Raw genomic sequence first — 13,634 nt, 5'->3', positions numbered from 1 at the left:
TATTGCATCAACAACAAGCTTCTCTTTTTTGTCAATTTTTTCTGGTGCAGCTATATCCAATATCTACCAATTATTTTCTTTAAAAAAACTGCTTATGATATAAGGGCATAAGGCTTCTCTATAATCTGAAAGTCTTTGGCCTCTCTCACTCTTTTTCCCCCAAAGCATGCTTTTTCATATATTTCCCCTTTACACCATCTTCACCATTACCCATCTTTACATTGAAATCATTAAATATCAAAATACATGTTGATTTAATTTGAATGGCATTATCAGGTTTTTTGTAGAATTTCTCTACCTCGTCATCTTCAGTAATCAATTCTGTTCACAAACCAGTTATTTTCATGGTGTTTATTTTATTTTGTTTCATTCATTCATTTCCAAGCATTCATTACTGCAATACAAAATGACCACATAAGTTGCAAAATCATGCCTCTTTCTGCCTTTGGATAATTATAAAACCAAATGCAGCAATGCTTTTCTTTGCCTCTTCAAGAAGTGCTTTTAAGTCATTTATCCATTTAGGTGCAACTTCCTTCTTTCTTCTGATTTTTTTTTTCTTCATGCTATGCTCTTATGCTCCAGCCTCTTAAATTCTGTCAATCCAGGTTTGCTCTGGGCTCCAAGGCTTCTGAATAGCTAAAATTCATCATAACTAATTTGATCGCAGCTGACTATGGTATTACTTCAGACCCTTACTTTTCACCTTTAACACTGTAAAAAAAACAATCAAATTAATACTCTCCTTCCTGTAAAGGAAACAACAGTCCATTACTCTATGTCTTCCCTAATCAAGATGTCCTTCATTGGTCACCACTACTATCAATATTTATTGTCTTTCTCAATTAAAATTTTGGTTCCTTAAGGCCAGGACTTTTTGTTTTCATATTTGTATCCCCAGGGCTTAGCACAGTGTCTGGCATATAGCAACTATTTAATAAAAGGGTTTTTTTCCTCATTTACTCATATCAAAAATGTCAAAATTAATATGAATCAGTTTCTCTGGAAATACTGGTTATTGGACAAGGATCTAAAATTCAGAGGAACAACAGTCAAATTAAAGTTTATAGAAGATCTGTTACCTATGTGATTCTCACTACTCTCTTTTCTTCCCTGACATTCTACATAGTCAATGCAGAAGTAGAAAGGGGATTCACAAGACTAAGGGACATTATATAGTTTCCTCTGTTTCATGGGATGACATGGCCAAAAAATCATCTTCAAATGGCCAGTAAACTAATGTTGAGCCACTTCATTCCTAACTTCCCTAGACCTCAGAAAGCAGACTCTATGTTGCCAAGGCTAAGCTTAAAAGATGTTAGGAATACAAAGATGAGGAGAGATCAGAAGAAGCAAGAGGAGAAGGAAGGGGATGGGAGGGGGAGAGAGAAAAAGAGAGGGGAAGAGTGTAGAGGAGAAGAGGAAAAAGGTTCCAGAGGTAAGTGGAGAAAAGGGGAGAGTAAGGGAGGGGAGGGTACAATACCTGTCTTTGGGAAACTTGCCTTTTATTGAGGAAAATAATGTGTGTGCAGAAAATTTTGCTTTCAAGGTAATATTATTGGTACTTATCTCAGTGCTTCACAAACCTGTGATTCTTTTTTATCCTCTTTAATATCAGTTCTAAAGCATGGGAACATCTTCAAATCATAAAAATACAAAATGTCTAGGACTATAGTAGATTTTATGTTTTATAACCCTAATTTTATAGTCCTGTTTCCTGTTTATATAATTGTTTTTCTGGGTTGTGTATATGTCCTGAGACGTAAGGGGTGAGAGATGGAGAAAAGACATAAATTAAATCTTTTATCAGAATCTGTATTCTAGAGTTGTGACTGTAGAAAATTATTATATCTTAGAAAATTAAAAATGATTGAAGGGCCTGAAGAGCCAAATAATAAGCATATATCTATGTCTGTATCTATCTATCTATCTCTTAACCGGTCCTAGGTTTTTTCTAGTTGTTTTTTTCTTTGTTTTTGGATGACAAAAATTTGTTAGTCAAACAGTAGCTGCAAAATAAGTAGGAGGATACATTTAAATCTGTGTTCCCATACTGACATTTGGCTGCATTTCTAAGCTGTGAAAGATTGGGACCAGAGAAGAAGTATATTCCTGTGCTGATTCTGTATCTGTAAACAAAATATCTTTAGTCAGTTTTCCATCATAAGAAACCACCAGGAGCACTGGCTTTCTTCTGTTGCCCCTAGGAAAACCCTAAACAGCTCCTATTCAGTAATTGAGATACTATAGCCAATTGAATGGCACTAAGGGAGAGTTGAAGGAATTTCTATGCCAAAACTTTAAGTATTTTCCTTAACTGACAATTCTATCTCCACCACATGTCTAAGTTCCATAATCAGAGTATGATTTAACTTGTGCAAGTCCATTTTTGTTTCATGGATTGCCATGGCCAGAAAAATCAAGTGGCTGATCAACTGGTGTTGACCTCTCAACTCCTTAGGTCATCAGAAAGGAGACTGTGGAACGTAAAGATGAGGAAAGGAGAAGGGAGGAGAGGACAGCAGAGGAGAGAAGGGAAAGGAGGGGAGGGGAAGGAATAAAAGAGGGGGAAGGGTGCTTTTGAGTAGCAAATTTTGTTTTGTTTTGTTTTGCTTTGTTTTATGGCTTATGACTAGAAAACTGTTAAGTGAAATAAGGAGTGGTTAAAGTTGATTGCTTAAGAGAATGGCATTATGGGATCCTAGAATTAACCAACAAATAAACTAGTCAACTCTGTAAGATAAACATTGAAGTTGGGGGTGAGGTTGGGAAGGGGGTTTTCACCATTGCATTTTGTTTCTTTAAAACCTGCATTGTTCTCTTATACTTGCTACTTGGCTTTTCTAGCTTATACTTTTGTTTGGGAAATTCACTAAATTTGAACAAAAAACTAGCTCCTTTGCTTATGTTGTATCTTTTGTTCTCTTGTATTGGTACTTGTTGGTTAATATTCCTTAGTGACTTCTTGTTGTTCAATCGTGACCAACTCTCTGTGATTCCATTTGGGGTTTCCGTGGCAAAGATATTGGAGTGGTTTTCCTTTTCCTTCTCATTTTGCCGATAAGGAAACTGAGGCAAACAGTGTTAAGTGACCTGCCCAGGATCACACTGCTAGTAAGCGTCTGAGGCCAGATTTGAACTGAGTATTCCTGACTCCAGCCCCAGGACTATGGCCATCACTGCCTCTGAAGAGACTTACTTTTTTTAATTTCATCGCTTGGCAATAATCTATTTGCCTCCGTTAGTTTTCCCAAGGCATCTCAATGTATAGGATTTCAATTCTTGCTGCACTGATTTGTAAATAGCAATATAAAATACAATTCATATTTGCATACCAGTGGAAGGATTATAAAACATTTTGTTCATTGTGTCACTTCTTTGGTAGGGGGTGACAGAACTATTATGCCCACTTTAAAGATGAGAAAACTGACACACTGAGAAGTAAAGTGATTTGCTTAGGGTTACACAGCTAATCAATATTTGCAGTGGGATTCAATATCGAGTTGCCCAACTCCAGGCCTAGCACTTTGTCACTTTAACACACTGCTTCTAACAGGAGAATTGGTTGTTATCAGGTGAACTTGATAATAAAGGTGGCAAGGGTCTTAAATACATGGTATATTGTTCCTCCCAGATTCTGTCAGAGTCCTTAACCAGTTGTGCATAGGGGTATTCTCTGCTGAAATACAAACTACAGAGGTGAAACATGCCATGTGGCTCATTGAACACTGCACAGAAGGTAAATGAAGTGTATATTTTCCAATTGCAATTGGAATTTTAAGTGAGTGGAAGGGAATAAACTGAGCTTGGAATTTGGAATAAATGCAGCTTGGAATGTGTCCTAGAGATCAAGGTTTATACAAGAGCTGTACAAACCTCTCAGAGTGAAGCATGACACAAGGTGAAAGTTTCCTGGCTTCTCAGTGTCATATTTAGATTTCTCTTAGACTGGGGCAGAACTATTTCACAGGGAAAGGGTGGGGGACATAGTTGAGTCATTTTGGAAGATGAAAGTGAGTGGTGATAACCTATATAATAATCAGTGATTGGCCACTAGTATCTGAGTAGTTGTGTATACCCTGACAGGAATTTATTTTTTGTTATGATAGTGTCCAAAAACACCACTAATCAACTCTCTACTTTTACTTTCCCGTGGTTCCTGTCTCCATAGCTCCAAGAACCTTTAAATATGAAAAGTAATACATATAGCAAAATGAAGAAAGGGGTGGGAGAAGCAAAATGGGGGGGCATCAGCTGTCTGTAGCTCAGGAGTAACTTGTGGTTTCAATTCTACCACCTTTTTTCCAAAGCTGAATGAACTGTTTGATCACAACTTTTAAAGGACAGGATAGATCCAGAGGCTTTTCATGTTTCGCCTGCTTTCTGGGTAACAATCTAACGAGGGTAGAAAAATTAAAGAGGGATTGTGAAGAGGACAGGAATGTGTAGCTGAGGATCCACAACAGGTGCTAGCTAACAAACTGCTTGTTTCAAAGGTAAGTTTGGGTTCACAGACTAAGTGAGAAAGACACCTGATCTGCAGGAGATTTTGACATGTGCTTTGAGGTTTAGAGTAGCTGAGATGTCTTCGCGTTGGAGCCTTGAGCTCTTCAAGATCTGAACAAATCCATAACCAGAGATGCACCATGCTAAAAATCTTTGGAGAAGCAATGGACAGGAAAAGATGGGAACTCTGAGAGGGGTGTTGAGTTACAGCCAGAGCGTTAATAGAGGAAGCCTTCAAAATCGTGGAATAGAGGAAATGGACAAGATCCAGAAAGTCAGGTAACATTGGGCTGGAACTTAGGTTTGGTTGTTTGATTTGTGGAGTTCTTTTGGTGGGAGTTATCTATTCATTACTACACATTTCACTTTACTCAGTAGCTCCATGGCTTAGAGAATTAGTTTGGTCTCATGTGAAACCAAGATTGTGCCCCTTAATTTGGCAAATATTTATTTGCTTGGCAGTGAACGATCTGTCAGTGTTTATAGTTTCATCGGTAGTTCTACAATGTTTACTGTTTCCACTGTTCAGAGCTTTCTGTACACTGATCCCTGGATTAGACTCAAAGTAAGCTGATTTTTATCAAGCCACTGGGTAATTCTGACCATTCCATCTGACAATTTTTAGTACTCTAGCATGGCAGCTGACCTGTATATGTGCAGGATTACTGTGTCATCCAACTCCCAGAAATGTCTTTGGATGTGAGCACACTTTCAGCATGTGTCCATCGAAGGTAAGAAGCAAAGAAGAATTGTGATCTGCTCTTGAAAAAGGTTAAAGTAGGTTGGCTATAGCAATAGTGCTGGTTCTTCAGTGGAATTTATCAGCTCTGTGTAGAAACAACAGTTCTTTAAGGAACAAGTACATTACTGAACAATATCCTTTTGTAGCAACCTTGGTTTTTTTTCAAAGCCTCAACCACATCCTTCCTGTTGCCTGTGGGAAAACTGTGTTATTTGTATTGTATTCTGTGCATATTCAGAGCAGATTGTGTGTATTTCCACAATAAAAGGATATTGTCTGCATGAAAAGCTGCAGCAGTGGATTGCTTCTAAATACTTTTGTTTTAGGACAGGGATAAGCAGGATTTTTTTAAAGCTCTGCACCAGAAACTGATTCCTTAAAATAAATATAGTGGGATCCTTTTATAACAATGGTATAAGGGGAAAAATAGATACTCATCAACTGTTCTACATCTATGTTTTAACTACTTTTAGTTGCGGTTCCAGGAGAACATAATTTGATTGACAGTGATTCTAAATTACCAATTCAGACTAATATTACCCCCAAAATTTGAGATATTTAGTACTGCTGGTTAAGCAGAATCCAGAATATAGGTAGGTGGAGCTAATGAAATACATATGCTCATGTATAAGCATATTTGTGGTGGCAATGGAATAAATTTTCCTTCCTTTTTGTTTTTGTTTTTTGTTTGGTGGATTTTTTATTATTTTTGTTTTTTTTTTTTACTTTCATCATTCCCTTCTTGCTAATCTTTTAGCAAGGTATATTGTGTACTTCCCCTTTGTACAATTATTCTGCTATTGGATGATTTTTTTTATTTTTTCATTTTTCATTTTCATAGATATGCCAAAATACAGGGTAAGCCATATACCTTTCAGTGGGAGGAACAGGGGGGGAACTTTACTCGTTTAAATAAGGAGAATGAACAAAAATAAGATTGTTATGGCATTTATTTGTAGCTTTCAGGGCATAATTATAAAATTTGTAAGGTTTTCATATATTTTCAAATGGCTCTCCTATTGTGCCTTAGAAGGTTTGTCTTTTATCCTGTATTTATAAGATGGCCATAGAGTGTATACTTGGGGAGTCTTTAGCCAATTTCACTGATTCTTATTTTTTTTAATTATAGTAAAATCCCAAAAAGTTATGTTGTTAAATAGAAACCAAAGTGCTAGACAGTATAATTTAGAGATTCTGATGATCATTATCATCATCAATAAGTAATCAAGTGGTCATTTATGTGACTACTTTATTTGCATAAATAAAATTGCTAATTACCTCTTAGGCTTATTTGAATATGCTTTTTATGGATAAGTAGAATATTCTGGATTGAATCACAAATAGGTTTTCTTCAAGCACAATATGTATTTTTAAAATAACATTTTCTTTAGTTATACATGTCTAGAAATGGATTTTTTGAGAAGCACTCACCTAAGACACCACCTTCTAGCAGCAAATTCTGTTTTTGTGGGTCCTGTAAAACATTTCATAGTTTTGATTTTAGTGATAAACTTAAAAGACAGATTCACTTAAGGTATTTAGAGTATGTCAGATGAATAAATTATAAACACTCTACTGCTTGTGAGTCTTTCCACTGGAGACTCAGTAGCAGATTTATGAAAGAAAAGAGATTTTTCTTTGAATTAATGTAAGAAAAAGATACTATCCACTGCTATTAGTGAAATTCATTTTAGGTGGATCATTGAATATAGATAATGAGATTGATGGCAAATGCAAGAGAAATGCCCTTATCCAGTTTAGCTTATAATATTAGTCACCTCTTCCTCTACTCAAATATCTCCTTAAATCTGAATCCTAGTTATTTCCAGGATCAATAAAAGCATTTGGATTAAATAGCTAGATACCATTTATAAGACATTTTTATTGAACCACCCTAAAAGTTTATTCATTTTGTTGCATAATTACACATTGCATTGCTTTCTGAAATGGTTGTGCCAATTTGTATCTCCACCAACAATGCATTTTGCCCATCATCCCACAACACCTGCAACATTGACAATTGCCATTTTTTGTCATCATTGCTAATTTTCACGCTGTAAGGTGAAACCTCAGGGTTGTTCTGATTTGTATTTCTCCTATTACTAGTGATTTGGAGTATTCTTTCATGTGCTTGTGCTAAATGTTAATAATGCTTAATACATAAAAGAACAAGGAACAATAATAAGAAAATGTGCTCAGTATCATATCATGTATGTTTTATAGTGGATTCCTCAAAATAAGAAAAAATGACATACCATCTGACATGAAAACAAAATGTATCAGACATGACAGAACACTGGATTCAGAAATTCTGTGTTCCTGTCCCATCTCAATGTATACTAATATGTGTAACATCGGGCGTGACATTTTTTTCTTTCAAATCCTTATTTTCTTCATCTGTAAAATGAAGATGATAATACGTACCGTACCTCTCCAAGGCTGTTGTGAATATCAAATGAGATAATACAACTATATTGTAACAGCAAAGCTCTCCATAAAGGTAGATTTTTGCTATGACATAGGGATCTATTCTGTATCCTGAAAGAATTTACAAGTTTTCTAGGGGAGAGAACTTACAAATATGAAAAAATTAAGAATCAATACAAAATAGAATATAATTGTGTTTATATGTATTGTACAGATTATGAATTATATGGACAGCAGAGACTGGGGAGTAAGAATGTTATCAGAATATGAGAGCAGATCCAGGCTTCCTGGAGGAGGTGGTATTTGAAATGGTTCTTGACAGATAGGTACAAGTTTGAAAAGTCAAAAGGAGAAAACACCTATCAAAAGTTGTTTAAGACATCTCAGACTATAAAATCATAGAAGGAACTAACAAGAACTAACTTGCCAGGTCATAGTCACAATTTTGGTTCAAAGGATAAGCATTAAAGTTTAATGAAACTCACTTGATGTTCATCTGTGTAGATCATTCATTTTCTTTAATGTTCCAGCCAAAGTCTGTGGAGGAATGTTAACATTAGTCTATGCAAAACACTTTTAAAAGATGTAGTCACCTGGAAAATGTTAGGGGAAAAAATGATGAAACTAATTGTTTTTTCCCTTACGAAATCTACTTTTCTTTTAATTATTTCAACTAGATAGCTATCGGGGAATTTAAAAAGAATGTTTTAGGGAAGCAATCAGTGATGTTAAGAAAACACGTGGTAGACTCCTTGGTCACTTCATCATCCAATACTATTTCCATTGTCTGTGAAGCACAAATCCTTAGCAATTTCCATGAATTTTGGTATTAAGAAAATCTATGTCTCACAGGATATTGTCATTATTAATGTCTTCTATGGACAGTGTTAATAATTTAGCTTTTTGAGAATAGATATGTATATGTGTATGTGTGTGTTTATGTGTGCCATTCATTCCACAAAAATTTCTTAAGTTGGACACAACTGAAACAACTCAATGTCTATCAGAGAATATTACATGTAAGAGTTACTTAAATAACTTTAAGTAATTGAACATAAAAACTCCAGCTCCCCTCCTACTAGTATTCTGACCTCTAAAATAGTACTTTCTCAACACCCACTTCTAGGTTGCAATTTCTAACCTTTTGTCAGTAAAATAGCCTACCTTATTCACAGGTGTATAATAAGAACCAGTAAAATTCTGAATGGAGGTTTAAGAAGGAAAATAAAACTACATGGAATTATGACTACTGTTGAAATTGACGAGCATTTATTTTCTCATTTTGAAATTTTGCTTCTACATATTGGACTGCTATTAAAGGGTTGAAATCACTAGCAGTCTAACCTCTGGAGAAGTCATATGTTAACTTTATTTAATTGTTGCTCTTTATAAAGCCTTTGAAAATCTGTCTATATGAAAATCCAAATGACATTAATGATACACTATGTTTTTGCATTTTTATATATGTGTGTATACATGCATATGTGTACGTGTTTATACATATAATGTATAACTCTGTGTGTGTGTGTATACACGTTGTGAGACAGCAATGTGGTAAGATTTGGAAGTGGGGGAATTTTCTCCATTTTTAAGTTATTAGGTAAAGAAATTGCCCTTCGTAGATGGTTTTCAAACATCTTCATATGCTGCCTTCCCACCTTTCCAGTCTTCCTGTACCTTCTTCTTCTTCTTCTCCTCCCACATAATCTGCAGTCCAATGACACTGGTTTCTTTACTGTTTCTCATACAAAACTCCAGGCATTTCAGCTGACTTTTCCCTATACCTGGAATTGTCTCCATCTTCATCTGTATCTTCTAGCTTCTCTGCTTCTTTCAAGTACCAGCTAAAATTTCATCATCTACAAGAATCCTTTTTTAGTGCTAATGCCTTCCTTCTCTCCATTGCTTCCTGTTTCTCCTGTATATACCTTGTTTGTATGTAGTAGTTTGCATGTTTTCTCCCTTATTAGAATGTGAGCTCTTTGACACAGGGACTATGTTTGTTGTTGTTACAGTTCGTGTTGTTGTTGTTTTATTTTGCCTTTTTTTTGTATCCCCAGCACTTAACACAATGCTTGGCACATAGAAGATGCTCAATAAATACCTGTTGACTACATGACTGACCTACCCATCAATGCCCCCCCACCAACTGCTTCAAACTTGATATCCAACCATCTATCAAAGCAGTCAGATAGTGCAATGGATATAGCACTAGGTCTGGAATCAGGAAGACTAGTTCAAATCTGTTCTTAAACTCTTATTAGATGTGTGACTTTGGGCAAGTCGCTGAACGTTTGGTTGCCTTAATTTTCTCATCTGTAAAATGGGGATATTAATGCACTTAACTCTTAGGGTTGTTCTGAAATCAAATGTGATAATATTTATAAAGTGCTTAGCACTGCGGATGCCAAATTAGGGCTGTATATATGCCAGCTAATAGAAACACATTATTACTATTGCTATCACCATCTTTGTCATTATTAGACTTGTCCAAGGACCCAGGAAGTGAATGACAGAATGTAGCCTGTATCCTGTGATTCCAAAGCCAGGACTCTCCCCACCACTGGATGCTGCCTGCTAGGACACTGACAAGCCAGAACATATCTAGACAATGCCAACCACAATGCTTAGTGGACTTAAAACTTACCAGTTGAAAGAGTGGGCAGTGTTTACTTTAGAGATGGTTAGCTTTAGAGGAAATATGATTTCTAAGTGAAGATAACAGTTGTATGCCTTGTCTCACTGCTATTGAACCTGTTCATCTTTCTTGAGATTTCTAGTCTCCTAGCCACTTGCTATTGTCTCTGCCTTTGTTCTCTTTTCTGGTTTCTCTTGCAACCCCATTCAGCCTGTTGAATATTGCTAGAAAAGGCTATGAAAATAAACAACTTGAACCACTAAATTTCTGCTGTATAATCTTGGTTGGATCATCCCTTTTGCTTAGATGTGCTTCTATTTACCTTAAATAATAAGTCACTGTCATAGTATTTACCATATTTCTTCTGCTTTTCTTCTCCTCCAGCATATATCTCACCTCCATCCTGTTTATTGGCAATAACCCCCTCCTTTCACTTGGTATAGCACAATGGATAGAAAGCAAGTCTTGGAGCTGGGAAGACCTTGGTTCAAGTGTCACCTCTGGTATGTGCTGTCTATCTGACTCTGGGCAAGTCATATTTAACCCTCTTAGTGCCCATAGCAACTCTGTAGTCAGTCAGAATCCTTCTTTCACTTCTCTATTACTTATAGTATAAAATACAAACACCTTAGTTTGTCATATAAAGCTATTTGCAATTTGTCTCCAACTTACCTTTCTAGCTTTGTTTTTTTTTCTACTCCCCTTCATACCTATTTCAACTAACCAGCACTTCCATCTTTTCCTTTATTTCACTATCCATTCATAAACACACATACATTTTAGAAATGTATTTTTTCCACACCCCTCTCTTTGTTAATATCCCTCACTTCCGTCAGGTCCTAGGGGCCACCTCCTCTAAGAAGTCTTTCCTAGCTCAAAGTGAGCTTTTTCTCTTCAAATTTCCTTTACCTTTTGTCACATTCTAACTCACATTTTTTTCTTCTGTGTGTGCACACTAGTTTCTTCCCTCTTATATCACTTCATACTTTGTCTAGTTTTGCTTTGTCCTTATCACATTCTAGCTTGTAGCATGCCTTTTTGTATACATACTTTTCCCTATTGTATTATAAACTCCTTAATAGTAGGAATGATTTTCATCTATTAGTCATTTTTTATTTTGTTTTTTTTTAATTCCAGCACTTGTTATAGGAGTTTGCATATAGTAAATGCTGAATCAGTTTGTTTGATTGAATTGGATAATAATGATTCTTTACACTTTATATTCCCTGGACTTTATATCCTTTATACATTGCAATTTGCAAGGCACTTTCTTTTCTATGTTTTATTAGCTGTTCCAACTACTTTACAGTTAAGGAAATTGAACCCCAGAGAGGCTATCTAACTTTCCTAAAGTAACAGTCAATTAGTATTCAGTTCTAAGTAGGTTACTTTTTGCTTTTATTTGTGTATTTCTTTAATATTTTATTTTCAGATTATCTCCACTGTTGTGAGAGACTTCTTGTAACAAAACAAAAAAAATTTAAGCAAAACTAACAATCCAAAGACATCATCCAAAAATGCGTGCAACATTCTATCTCTCTAACACCTTCCAACTTCTAATTTTAAAGTGTTCTTAATGAACAGAAATAGTTTTTCTCTTTCTCTACCCAAATGGAAAAATGAGGATGGAAAAAACAAATTCATTGTTACAAAGAAGCATAGTCAAGTAAAACTAATAAGTTTATTGACTGTATATAAAAATGCAAAGTATCCCAAAAATCTTACTTAGTTTTAAGTTTTAATAGCTAGAGATATTAAATGAGATATACAGCCATACTGTATGGTTCATTCTGTGCCCTAAATTTGTCACCTCTGTGTAAAGGGTAGCATGTCTTTTTTCTGGATCCTTTGGAATCATCAGTTTATAATATTATTCAAAATTATTCATTTTCATAATTTATAGGATAAATTGTTCTCGTGGTCCTACTTTTTTGCATCATCTCATATGTCATCTCTTTAAAAGTCTCTGTTTCCTTTTTTTCTTATAGCACAGTGTTTTTCAATCACATTCCTATACAACAAATTATCCAAACATTCCTCAATTGATGGGCATCCCTTTGATTCCGGGTTTTTTCTGGTACACCACACTGCCTTTCAATCATATGACCAAACGATATCTTTAGCTTGTCATAACACTGGTTTATTGCTTCAATACTTTCCCTTTTATTTTGTTTGTTCATTTATTTTAATGCAATATAGAAAGTTCAATGGAGGAAATGATGTACTGAGAATCAAGAGGTGGGAGCTTTACCCTCAATGCATCGTCAGACTAGATTTATACCCTTGCACAAGTGTCTGTCTCAGTTTCCCTTCTGTCTAAATGGGAATGGTAGTCAATTTCTGCTTACCTCTTACTGTCTGTGGATGATGTGAGGATTAATTAATAATGAGATGAAAGAGCTTTGAGCTTTTGCTGACAATAAGAAACAAAAGTTCAAAGCTCTAGCCTCTAATACAGGTAATTCCTCCTGTAAGTTCAATTTCTTCATTTTGAATCATAATTGTTATTCCTCCTCCCCTTCCTGCAATCCCCATAAGAATGACTATTAAAATGTTCTCTCATTTCAAATGGCTGTTCCATAATTTCTTTGCCAATTGAGCCCTCTGAAGTTCGTTGCTCTCTCTGACCTTTTTTGGTATCTACAATTGTTTAAAAGTCTCCGTTTAATTTTAAAGAGCTTTTGTGCTCCTTTTCCATGATGCTTATTATAGGTTTTGAATCATGTACTATAAAAAGTAGTTAGCTGTATGTGCTTTTATAATGAAAGTAATTTAATTGGGCACTCTGTCTCCTCAGATCAGCAAGGGTCAGAGTGATTTTTTTAAGAGTACATGAGAAGTATTATGGAAGGAAAAAGCATAGCATTTTGCTCTCAGCAGTGAGTTATATATGTTTCATTAACACCAATAGAGTGCCTAAAATCCCTTTTAATGACAAACTTTGCCTGATCAATGGTTTCAGTATGCATTCTAGACCAGCTGTATTCTTGACAATTCCTCTTACACCCACATATATTGTTCTTGTAGATATGGCCCCCAGTGGCCCAAGGAAATGTTAATCACGCTAAGTAAACTATATCTCTTCACTGTATTAACAAGATTACCTATTGTGCCTTGACCTTGGTCTGTGTTTTACTACCTCAGTACATTTGCTGACATTTGGACCTTACCCTCCCTGTTCATGGTTATAGTCCTCAAGGAGGCCATCTATATTTGCGGTCTCCACTTGCTTTTCTTTTACTCTCTTCCAGTTTCCTTATTTAACCACTACTACTTTCTCAAAAGTTACCAATTGTCAAATCTAATTGCCTTTTCTCAATC

This window comes from Trichosurus vulpecula, chromosome 4 (assembly GCF_011100635.1).
Source record: "Trichosurus vulpecula isolate mTriVul1 chromosome 4, mTriVul1.pri, whole genome shotgun sequence".
Taxonomy (NCBI): Eukaryota; Metazoa; Chordata; class Mammalia; order Diprotodontia; family Phalangeridae; genus Trichosurus; species Trichosurus vulpecula.
The sequence above is the reverse complement of the archived record's forward strand: the minus strand, read 5'-3'. Positions refer to the sequence as shown.